At 46.9% G+C, this 12,833-nt stretch overlaps 1 non-coding gene across 1 annotated transcript; it reads right to left on the bottom strand.

The window, feature by feature from the left end:
* Window positions 1-414: 414 nt before the first annotated feature.
* LOC134913640 (U4atac minor spliceosomal RNA) lies at window positions 415-543 on the bottom strand. Its single transcript, XR_010177340.1, has one exon. It is a non-coding gene; the product is annotated as a U4atac minor spliceosomal RNA (small nuclear RNA).
* Window positions 544-12,833: the final 12,290 nt, after the last annotated feature.

The following is a 12,833-nucleotide window of genomic DNA, read 5'->3' as shown; positions in this document are numbered from 1 at the left end:
GCCACTCCACCACCTGACTTTGATTGGCCGCGGACTCCAGTGATGTCACTACAGGGCCGATATATTAAGCTTTTTGGGTAGGGATGGCCATCGACCTAATTACTAATCATCTATGGCTTTTGCCCGATTTGGAATACTTTTGCCATCGATCTCGGAGAACCCGACGGTTGCCCTCCATCGATGGCATGGCATGACCAAATATTATTATTTTTTAACTATGTGCACTGCTCGGACATGGAACATAGCTCTGCCCCCACAAAACCATGCCCCTGGGACCTGATTGGCCCGCAGCTTGCTCGATACTAATGTAGGTGGTGACCATCAATGGTTCCTTTACAGATGGTTTCCCACCATCAATAGTAACTTATTATCAAGCACTGTTTTTTTTTCTGTTTTTGAACTCTTAGAAATCTTGGTTCCAAAAATTGCACCTACCTAGTGCTTACACACTAGTGATGCTGTTTGTGTTGTTTTGTGGTATTAGCAGTACTGACCTCATTAGACATTCATTGATCAATAGCTCAACCCCAAGAAAAGGATGGTTAAGGATAATTATTCCATGGCCATGGGTGCACAAAACACTCCTCTCTTTTCAGTTAGAGAGACTGGACAGTAGAGTGTAAGTACTGCACAATACCCAGAATGCTTTGCTGGGAAGGGACGAATAATTTGCATACTAAGTATTGCTTTGATTATCACAAACGGTCCATTTGAAAGATTACAATTTGAATAGCAGTAAACAGGCATATAGTAAACAGAAAGACAGTAAACAGGCACATACATTGCTTTTTTACTCAATTTGGCACAACATGCAAAACACGGCTAAGCTGTTTTTCACGAGTAGCGAGTGGATACATTTTAACATTTTTGTTTGCCATAATAGAATATGTATAAAGTAACATATTAAGGAAGCAAATTAAAGGCTCACACACACTGATTTTGAGCTGAAAGCAGGTTACTTTTGGTGGTTTGAGCTGCTTTCAGCTCAAAGCCGCCCAGTGTGTCACAAGCGATGAGTGGTGAGCGCTGATGCGCCTCCCGCTTCATCGCCGGCGGCCGCCGTTCATCTACTGGTATTACCAGCAGGTGAACGGCTTTCCACAGCGTCCTGCTATGGAAAGCCAGTCACCCTTGCTAACATCGCTGGGCAGAGGGGAAAAGCGCTCAGTGTGTATGCACCTTAAGAAAAACCACAAGGCATGGCTAATTCTCTGAGTCTATGGAATACAAAACTGTGCCATACATGGCGGGATATAGCAAAGATGTATGTGGACACATCTATATTGTGTATTGTACACCCAGTCGTCGAGTGAGGGCCTGATTCAAAGATATATGTTAATGACACCACAGCAGCAAGTTTGCATGTAGTGGCTGTGCAAAAATATGCAAATGTCTCAGCAGAGGAGATTTGTATTGAGGTGCCCACCGGCCACGTTGCAATTCCAAGTGGCTGCATACAGATCAGTAGGCCCTGAGTTATCATATGGTCGTGTAGAATGCATGGACGTGCGGTGAGGTAAATGGCTCAGGAGGCACTGGCTAGCACCAGAGCCAGATTTGCAAGCAATATATGAACCGAGGGGTACATCTGGGCATTATACACAGGTGCAGCAGTATAAACTCCTGGAAATTTGGTGAGTTTTGATCAGAGATGTGTGGACAAGGTAGGCAGGGGAGGCACTGCATCACCTGCCATAGACTTTTACACCTGAGTTTTGGCTATAAAAATGATTGGAATAATAAAAATAAGATATTTCAAACAAATTCTTTGCATTTTTCATATACTTTATACAGTCAAAACACTGGCACAAACGTTAGTATGACAGGAAAGGCTCTGCCTCACCTGCCTCACCCCACCGCACGTCACTGGTAGAATGGCCACGGGAACTGAGACGCAACCGTGTATGTGATAGCAGATGGATGCTGAAAATGGTTGTGACATGTCTGCATTTTTACCTGATACCTCCCAAACACTCCATCGTCTGTCAATCAATGCGATTAAATCCTCACTGTGAGCGTCAACAGTAATACAACTTGATGCATGCGCAGTGGGGATCATTTAGGTGCAGTCAATTTGCTATCACTGCTGGTTCCTTGGAAGTAGTAGTGATAGCGCTGTATGTAAATGCAGCAGGAGGAGTCTATTACATGCAGACACCTCCTGCTGCACTAGTGATCCGAGCTGTGTCCTAGGACGGAGCATTGGATCAAGCACCCACCATCGGGTGGCTTGCAGCATCCATGGTGCCTGTCACAGAGGCCAGGGAATCTCCATCCTATGATGTGTGATTCAGGCTCATGCAGATTGCTGATAATTTCTTAGCTGCATAAAAAGTAGCACTGTGTACATCTCTTATGATCAGGTCCTGCAGCTGCTACAGGTGACAGGAGACTAGCAATGCTAGGAGACCTTGCCTGAGGCCCTCGCACCCCGCCTAATGCCTTGTTCTGATGGGCTCTCAGATAACTGTATGTAGGGGCTGGCTGGCAACTTCCAGAGCACTGGCCCATAAGTAATGGCCCCATCTGAAATGGAGTTTTTTTTGTTTAAAAAATATTTATTAATAAAAAAATATTAGGCCTGGTGTAAATTATCCCAAGATACTTTATTATAAATTTTTCAGTGTGGCCGCGGCTTCAGCAGAGGCGCACAAGCAAAAACGGGGGCGTGAAATAGTTGTCACAAAGCCACACCCTATTTTTATGCGCACTCCTTTCGGTTTGACGTTTGTAGGAGTATGACCTTGTCTCATAACCTCATTTTTAGTCATGTTGTACAGTGCCATATACAAATAAAGTCCTTGTACAGTGCCACATACATATAAAAACTCCAAAAAACGGGTGCCTTCACAGTACCAAATACATATATGTCCCCACAGTGCCAGATACATATATGTCCCCACAGTGCCAGATACATATATGTCCCCACAGTGCCAGATACATATATTCCTCCACAGTGCCAGATACATATATTCCTCCACATTGCCAGATACATATATGCCCCCACAGTGCCAGATACATATATTCCTCCACAGCGCCAGATACATATATGTCCCCACTGCCAGATACATATATGCCCCCACAGTGCCAGATACATATATGTCCCCACTGCCAGATACACATCTCCCCAGTGCCAGATATGCCCCCAGTGCCAGATACACATGTCCCCCCAGTGCCAGATATGCCTCCAGTGCCAAATATGCCCCCACTGCTAGCTACATGTTCTCCCAGTGCCAGATACACATGTGTTAGGCGCCGAGGGTCCGCCCGTCAGTGCGGCCCGGCGCCTAGCAACTAGGGACGCCGCATGCGGACAGCCGCCGGCTCCCTAGCAACGCTAGACGCCGGGCGCACGGAGCCGCTCAGACCCTAGCAACGGGGACGCCACCGTCGGACCGCGTTCCCCGTTGCTGGGTCTAGATTAATCACCTCATTGGTATCCTGGCCGTGCAGCATGCAGCTGCACGGCATGATTGTTAATTACCCTGTCTGGCTCCTGATTGGAGAGCTCCCAGTTAAAAGCACTCTCTGGACTTCTCACAGACGCCGGTAATAGCTTCCTGTTTGCTGTGTCTGTTGCAGAGAGTTTTCCAGTCCTGTCTATCTGGTCGTTCCTGTCCTCAGTGGTCCAATACTCGGAAGTTGTCATCTTTTCCTGGAGTCCTGACCGAGCACCTTTAACATCCTGTGGTGTTCGTGAGTCGCGGCGTAGCCGTGTGTTGCGGCTTGACCGCTTACTATTTATTATTTGGTTATATTGTGTTTCGGAGCTTTTGCGGAGGATTCCGCTCCCACAAATCCACTCTGGTATCCAGCGGTGCTGGATAGGAGTAACGGATTCGTGGATTTTTGGTTGTCCTTTTCCCTGGCGGTTTGTCCGCACATACTTCTGGTTTAAGTTAGTTAGCTTGTAGCCCCTGGCCTGGTTGCTTAGTCAGAGGGCCCCTTGTTATCACCCTGTCTCGGATTTCCCTTTGTCTCCCATTAAGACCTGAGGGGGCATCGGAGTTGGGCAGACATAATCCGCCCTTCAAACGCGGCTGCCATGGGCTCAAGCAACCATAGTCTCGCAGGGGATTTCTGATAACACGGGCGAGACAACGGAGTTAGGGCGCCAGGGGTTACTAGGCTTTCCTGCTCCCGTAACCAGCATTCCATTCCAGTACTCTGACCTCCGTCATAAGATCACCTCTGGTCAGACGTACTGGTATCATAACATTATTACCGGCCAGACTAAAATGTAAAATTAAACAGGGTTTGATTTTTTCCCTTATTTCAGTTTGGAAGATTTGTCGGCCTCATGAATCCCACTGGTGTAGGGCCAAATCCTGGCCAGCTTCTAGTTAGTCAGATTCAAGAACTTACTCAGATGGTTCAGGATCTATCCCTTCGGGTGAGGTCACAGGAAGATCTGTTACGGACTTCCCCGAGGGTCGTTCCTGAACCAAAAATGTATTTGCCTGACCGTTTTTCTGGGGATAGAAAGCAGTTTTTTAATTTTAAAGAGTCTTGTAAACTTTATTTTCGTTTAAGACCAGTCTCCTCAGGTACGGAATCTCAGCGGGTCGGAATTATTATTTCTTTACTTCAGGGGGATCCCCAGACCTGGGCTTTTGGTTTAAGAACTGACGATCCGGCATTGTTGTCTGTAGACGCCTTTCTGGGGTCTTTAGGGCTATTGTATGATGACCCTGATAGAGAGGCATCCGCCGAGTGTCATTTGCGTGCTCTCAGACAGGGTAAGAATCCCGCAGAGATTTATTGTACGGAGTTTCGCCGTTGGTCGAACGACTGTGGATGGAATGACCCAGCCCTGCGCAGTCAGTTTCGCCTCGGCTTATCTGAGTCTATAAAAGACAGTCTCCTTCAGTATCCCGCTCCTGAGACTCTTGATAAACTCATGGAGCTTTCTATTAAGATTGATCGTCGTCTCAGAGAGCGGAGGGCTGAAAAAGGAGCATCTGTCGGGTCTACTCCTGGTGTTTTTTCCATTCCTGTGGACATAGAGGAGCCCATGCAGATAGGTCTCTCCAAGCTGTCTCCTGAAGAAAGAACCAGAAGGCAAAATTCTGGTCTTTGTTTGTACTGTGGGAGTAAGGGACATTTTGCCCGTAATTGTCCGAACAAGTCGGGAAACGCCTCGACCAAGTGAATTTTGAGGGGGTTCACTTTGGTCTGCAGCTTATCTCCTCAAATAATTCACTGTTAGTCCCAGCTAAAGTTTCCTTTGGCAGCCTCTGTTCCTCGGTGTCGGCTTTTGTTGACAGTGGAGCTGCAGGGAACTTTATGGATTTAACGTGGGCCAAGGCCTTAGGTATTCCTCAGTTAGCCTTGGGTAGGTGTATCACCATGCATGGTTTAGATGGGAGTCCCTTGTCCAATGGGGTTATTTCTCTCTGTACACCTCCTGTACTATTTTCGGTAGGAGCTCTTCATTCCGAAAAAATTGAATTTTTCCTTACCCATTGCCCAGCAGTTCCAGTGGTTCTGGGTCACCCTTGGCTGGCCTTTCATAATCCCATCATTGATTGGCAGTCGGGGGAGATCTCACAGTGGGGTACCATCTGTAATAAAGAATGTATTACGCTTCTTATCAGAATAGCTGCTGTCATTCCCGCACCCATTCCTGTGGAATACCAGGATTTTGTTGATGTATTTTCCAAGGGCAATGCGGACATTCTGCCTCCCCATCGGCCTTATGATTGTGCTATTGAGCTAATTCCTGGTGCCACTTTGCCTAAGGGAAGGTTATATGCATTGTCCGGACCAGAAACTGTGGCTATGAATGAATATGTTAAAGAAAGCCTAGGGAAAGGATTTATCAGGCCGTCTAAATCCCCTTTAAGTGCAGGCTTCTTCTTTGTGGAGAAGAAGGATGGATCACTCAGACCTTGCATTGACTTTAGAGCCTTGAATAAAATCTCAGTAAAAAATACGTACCCTTTGCCGCTGATTTCTGTCCTCTTTGATCAGCTACGTTCGGCTGTGATTTTTTCTAAGATTGACCTGAGAGGAGCATATAACCTCATCCGAATCAAGTCAGGGGATGAGTGGAAAACGGCATTCAGTACTCAGTCGGGTCACTATGAGTATCTGGTTATGCCATTCGGCCTGTCTAACGCTCCGGCAGTTTTCCAGGATCTCATTAACGATGTGCTCCGTGATTTTCTTGGAAGATTCGTAGTAGTCTATTTAGACGATATCTTGATATATTCTGACTCTATTGAACAACACGTTACCCAGGTGCGTCAGGTTCTAAAAAAATTACGTGAAAATTAGAGATGAGCGCCTGAAATTTTTCGGGTTTTGTGTTTTGGTTTTGGGTTCGGTTCCGCGGCCGTGTTTTGGGTTCGAACGCGTTTTGGCAAAACCTCACCGAATTTTTTTTGTCGGATTCGGGTGTGTTTTGGATTCGGGTGTTTTTTTCAAAAAACACTAAAAAACAGCTTAAATCATAGAATTTGGGGGTCATTTTGATCCCAAAGTATTATTAACCTCAAAAACCATAATTTACACTCATTTTCAGTCTATTCTGAATACCTCACACCTCACAATATTATTTTTAGTCCTAAAATTTGCACCGAGGTCGCTGTGTGAGTAAGATAAGCGACCCTAGTGGCCGACACAAACACCGGGCCCATCTAGGAGTGGCACTGCAGTGTCACGCAGGATGTCCCTTCCAAAAAACCCTCCCCAAACAGCACATGACGCAAAGAAAAAAAGAGGCGCAATGAGGTAGCTGTGTGAGTAAGATTAGCGACCCTAGTGGCCGACACAAACACCGGGCCCATCTAGGAGTGGCACTGCAGTGTCACGCAGGATGGCCCTTCCAAAAAAACCTCCCCAAACAGCACATGACGCAAAGAAAAAAAGAGGCGCAATGAGGTAGCTGTGTGAGTAAGATTAGCGACCCTAGTGGCCGACACAAACACCGGGCCCATCTAGGAGTGGCACTGCAGTGTCACGCAGGATGTCCCTTCCAAAAAACCCTCCCCAAACAGCACATGACGCAAAGAAAAAAAGAGGCGCAATGAGGTAGCTGTGTGAGTAAGATTAGCGACCCTAGTGGCCGACACAAACACCGGGCCCATCTAGGAGTGGCACTGCAGTGTCACGCAGGATGGCCCTTCCAAAAAACCCACCCCAAACAGCACATGACGCAAAGAAAAAAAGAGGCGCAATGAGGTAGCTGTGTGAGTAAGATTAGCGACCCTAGTGGCCGACACAAACACCGGGCCCATCTAGGAGTGGCACTGCAGTGTCACGCAGGATGTCCCTTCCAAAAAACCCTCCCCAAACAGCACATGACGCAAAGAAAAAAAGAGGCGCAATGAGGTAGCTGTGTGAGTAAGATTAGCGACCCTAGTGGCCGACACAAACACCGGGCCCATCTAGGAGTGGCACTGCAGTGTCACGCAGGATGTCCCTTCCAAAAAACACTCCCCAAACAGCACATGACGCAAAGAAAAAAAGAGGCGCAATGAGGTAGCTGACTGTGTGAGTAAGATTAGCGACCCTAGTGGCCGACACAAACACCGGGCCCATCTAGGAGTGGCACTGCAGTGTCACGCAGGATGTCCCTTCCAAAAAACCCTCCCAATCAGCACATGATGCAAAGAAAAAGAAAAGAAAAAAGAGGTGCAAGATGGAATTGTCCTTGGGCCCTCCCACCCACCCTTATGTTGTATAAACAAAACAGGACATGCACACTTTAACCAACCCATCATTTCAGTGACAGGGTCTGCCACACGACTGTGACTGATATGACGGGTTGGTTTGGACCCCCCCCAAAAAAGAAGCAATTAATCTCTCCTTGCACAAACTGGCTCTACAGAGGCAAGATGTCCACCTCATCTTCACCCTCCGATATATCACCGTGTACATCCCCCTCCTCACAGATTATCAATTCGTCCCCACTGGAATCCACCATCTCAGCTCCCTGTGTACTTTGTGGAGGCAATTGCTGCTGGTCAATGTCTCCGCGGAGGAATTGATTATAATTCATTTTAATGAACATCATCTTCTCCACATTTTCTGGATGTAACCTCGTACGCCGATTGCTGACAAGGTGAGCGGCGGCACTAAACACTCTTTCGGAGTACACACTTGTGGGAGGGCAACTTAGGTAGAATAAAGCCAGTTTGTGCAAGGGCCTCCAAATTGCCTCTTTTTCCTGCCAGTATAAGTACGGACTGTGTGACGTGCCTACTTGGATGCGGTCACTCATATAATCCTCCACCATTCTATCAATGTTGAGAGAATCATATGCAGTGACAGTAGACGACATGTCCATAATCGTTGTCAGGTCCTTCAGTCCGGACCAGATGTCAGCATCAGCAGTCGCTCCAGACTGCCCTGCATCACCGCCAGCGGGTGGGCTCGGAATTCTGAGCCTTTTCCTCGCACCCCCAGTTGCGGGAGAATGTGAAGGAGGAGATGTTGACAGGTCGCGTTCCGCTTGACTTGACAATTTTGTCACCAGCAGGTCTTTCAACCCCAGCAGACCTGTGTCTGCCGGAAAGAGAGATCCAAGGTAGGCTTTAAATCTAGGATCGAGCACGGTGGCCAAAATGTAGTGCTCTGATTTCAACAGATTGACCACCCGTGAATCCTTGTTAAGCGAATTAAGGGCTGCATCCACAAGTCCCACATGCCTAGCGGAATCGCTCCCTTTTAGCTCCTTCTTCAATGCCTCCAGCTTCTTCTGCAAAAGCCTGATGAGGGGAATGACCTGACTCAGGCTGGCAGTGTCTGAACTGACTTCACGTGTGGCAAGTTCAAAGGGCATCAGAACCTTGCACAACGTTGAAATCATTCTCCACTGCACTTGAGACAGGTGCATTCCACCTCCTATATCGTGCTCAATTGTATAGGCTTGAATGGCCTTTTGCTGCTCCTCCAACCTCTGAAGCATATAGAGGGTTGAATTCCACCTCGTTACCACTTCTTGCTTCAGATGATGGCAGGGCAGGTTCAGTAGTTTTTGGTGGTGCTCCAGTCTTCTGTACGTGGTGCCTGTACGCCGAAAGTGTCCCGCAATTTTTCTGGCCACCGACAGCATCTCTTGCACGCCCCTGTCGTTTTTTAAAAAATTCTGCACCACCAAATTCAAGGTATGTGCAAAACATGGGACGTGCTGGAATTTGCCCATATTTAATGCACACACAATATTGCTGGCGTTGTCCGATGCCACAAATCCACAGGAGAGTCCAATTGGGGTAAGCCATTCCGCGATGATCTTCCTCAGTTGCCGTAAGAGGTTTTCAGCTGTGTGCGTATTCTGGAAAGCGGTGATACAAAGCGTAGCCTGCCTAGGAAAGAGTTGGCGTTTGCGAGATGCTGCTACTGGTGCCGCCGCTGCTGTTCTTGCGGCGGGAGTCCATACATCTACCCAGTGGGCTGTCACAGTCATATAGTCCTGACCCTGCCCTGCTCCACTTGTCCACATGTCCGTGGTTAAGTGGACATTGGGTACAACTGCATTTTTTAGGACACTGGTGAGTCTTTTTCTGACGTCCGTGTACATTCTCGGTATCGCCTGCCTAGAGAAGTGGAACCTAGATGGTATTTGGTAACGGGGGCACACTGCCTCAATAAATTGTCTAGTTCCCTGTGAACTAACGGCGGATACCGGACGCACGTCTAACACCAACATAGTTGTCAAGGCCTCAGTTATCCGCTTTGCAGTAGGATGACTGCTGTGATATTTCATCTTCCTCGCAAAGGACTGTTGAACAGTCAATTGCTTACTGGAAGTAGTACAAGTGGGCTTACGACTTCCCCTCTGGGATGACCATCGACTCCCAGCGGCAACAACAGCAGCGCCAGCAGCAGTAGGCGTTACACGCAAGGATGCATCGGAGGAATCCCAGGCAGGAGAGGACTCGTCAGAATTGCCAGTGACATGGCCTGCAGGACTATTGGCATTCCTGGGGAAGGAGGAAATTGACACTGAGGGAGTTGGTGGGGTGGTTTGCGTGAGCTTGGTTACAAGAGGAAGGGATTTACTGGTCAGTGGACTGCTTCCGCTGTCACCCAAAGTTTTTGAACTTGTCACTGACTTATTATGAATGCGCTGCAGGTGACGTATAAGGGAGGATGTTCCGAGGTGGTTAACGTCCTTACCCCTACTTATTACAGCTTGACAAAGGGAACACACGGCTTGACACCTGTTGTCCGCATTTCTGGTGAAATACCTCCACACCGAAGAGCTGATTTTTTTGGTATTTTCACCTGGCATGTCAACGGCCATATTCCTCCCACGGACAACAGGTGTCTCCCCGGGTGCCTGACTTAAACAAACCACCTCACCATCAGAATCCTCCTGGTCAATTTCCTCCCCAGCGCCAGCAACACCCATATCCTCCTCATCCTGGTGTACTTCAACACTGACATCTTCAATCTGACTATCAGGAACTGGACTGCGGGTGCTCCTTCCAGCACTTGCAGGGGGCGTGCAAATGGTGGAAGGCGCATGCTCTTCACGTCCAGTGTTGGGAAGGTCAGGGATCGCAACCGACACAATTGGACTCTCCTTGTGGATTTGGGATTTCGAAGAATGCACAGTTCTTTGCTGTGCTGCTTTTGCCAGCTTGAGTCTTTTCATTTTTCTAGCGAGAGGCTGAGTGCTTCCATCCTCATGTGAAGCTGAACCACTAGCCATGAACATAGGCCAGGGCCTCAGCCGTTCCTTGCCACTCCGTGTGGTAAATGGCATATTGGCAAGTTTACGCTTCTCCTCCGACAATTTTATTTTAGGTTTTGGAGTCCTTTTTTTTCTGATATTTGGTGTTTTGGATTTGACATGCTCTGTACTATGACATTGGGCATCGGCCTTGGCAGACGACGTTGCTGGCATTTCATCGTCTCGGCCATGACTAGTGGCAGCAGCTTCAGCACGAGGTGGAAGTGGATCTTGATCTTTCCCTAATTTTGGAACCTCAACATTTTTGTTCTCCATATTTTAATAGGCACAACTAAAAGGCACCTCAGGTAAACAATGGAGATGGATACTAGTATACAATTATGGACTGCCTGCCGACTGCAGACACAGAGGTAGCCACAGCCGTGAACTACCGTACTGTACTGTGTCTGCAGCTAATATAGACTGGTTGATAAAGAGAAGATGTCTATGTAACTATGTATGTATAAAGAAGACTGAAAAAAATCCACGGTTAGGTGGTATACAGTTATGGACGGACTGCCTGCCGAGTGCAGACACAGAGGTAGCCACAGCCGTGAACTACCGTACTGTACTGTGTCTGCAGCTAATATAGACTGGTTGATAAAGAGAAGATGTCTATGTAACTATGTATGTATAAAGAAGAATGAAAAAAATCCACGGTTAGGTGGTATTACAATTATGGACGGACTGCCTGCCGAGTGCAGAGACACAGAGGTAGCCACAGCCGTGAACTACCGTACTGTGTCTGCTGCGACTGGATGATAAATGATATAAAAAATATATATATATCACTACTGCAGCCGGACTGGTATATATTATATATTATATAATGACGGACCTGCTGGACACTGTCTGTCAGCAGAATGAGTTTTATTTTTATAGAATAAAAAAAAAAAAAACACACAAGTGAAGTCACACGACGAGTGTTTAACTTTTTCAGGCAATCACAATATAAGTATACTACTAACTATACTGGTGGTCAGTGTGGTCAGGTCACTGGTCAGTCACACTGGCAGTGGCACTCCTGCAGCAAAAGTGTGCACTGTTTAATTTTAATATAATATGTACTCCTGGCTCCTGCTATAACCTATAACTGGCACTGCAGTAGTGCTCCCCAGTCTCCCCCACAATTATAAGCTGTGTGAGCTGAGCAGTCAGACAGATATATAATATATATAGATGATGCAGCACACTGGCCTGAGCCTGAGCAGTGCACACAGATATGGTATGTGACTGACTGAGTCACTGTGTGTATCGCTTTTTTCAGGCAGAGAACGGATATATTAAATAAACTGCACTGTGTGTCTGGTGGTCACTCACTATATAATATATTATGTACTCCTGGCTCCTGCTATAACCTATAACTGGCACTGCAGTAGTGCTCCCCAGTCTCCCCCACAATTATAAGCTGTGTGAGCTGAGCAGTCAGACAGATATATATAATATTATATATAGATAATAGATGATGCAGCACACTGGCCTGAGCCTGAGCAGTGCACACAGATATGGTATGTGACTGACTGAGTCACTGTGTGTATCGCTTTTTTCAGGCAGAGAACGGATATATTAAATAAACTGCACTGTGTGTCTGGTGGTCACTCACTATATAATATATTATGTACTCCTGGCTCCTGCTATAACCTATAACTGGCACTGCAGTAGTGCTCCCCAGTCTCCCCCACAATTATAAGCTGTGTGAGCTGAGCAGTCAGACAGATATATATAATATTATATATAGATAATAGATGATGCAGCACACTGGCCTGAGCCTGAGCAGTGCACACAGATATGGTATGTGACTGACTGAGTCACTGTGTGTATCGCTTTTTTCAGGCAGAGAACGGATATATTAAATAAACTGCACTGTGTGTCTGGTGGTCACTCACTATATAATATATTATGTACTCCTGGCTCCTGCTATAACCTATAACTGGCACTGCAGTAGTGCTCCCCAGTCTCCCCCACAATTATAAGCTGTGTGAGCTGAGCAGTCAGACAGATATATATAATATTATATATAGATAATAGATGATGCAGCACACTGGCCTGAGCCTGAGCAGTGCACACAGATATGGTATGTGACTGAGTCACTGTGTGCTGTGTATCGCTTTTTTCAGGCAGAGAACGGATTATAAAGTAAACTGCACTG

The sequence above is a fragment of the Pseudophryne corroboree genome, chromosome 4 (genome assembly GCF_028390025.1).
Source record: "Pseudophryne corroboree isolate aPseCor3 chromosome 4, aPseCor3.hap2, whole genome shotgun sequence".
NCBI lineage: Eukaryota > Metazoa > Chordata > Amphibia > Anura > Myobatrachidae > Pseudophryne > Pseudophryne corroboree.
The sequence above is the reverse complement of the archived record's forward strand: the minus strand, read 5'-3'. Positions and strand labels throughout refer to the sequence as shown.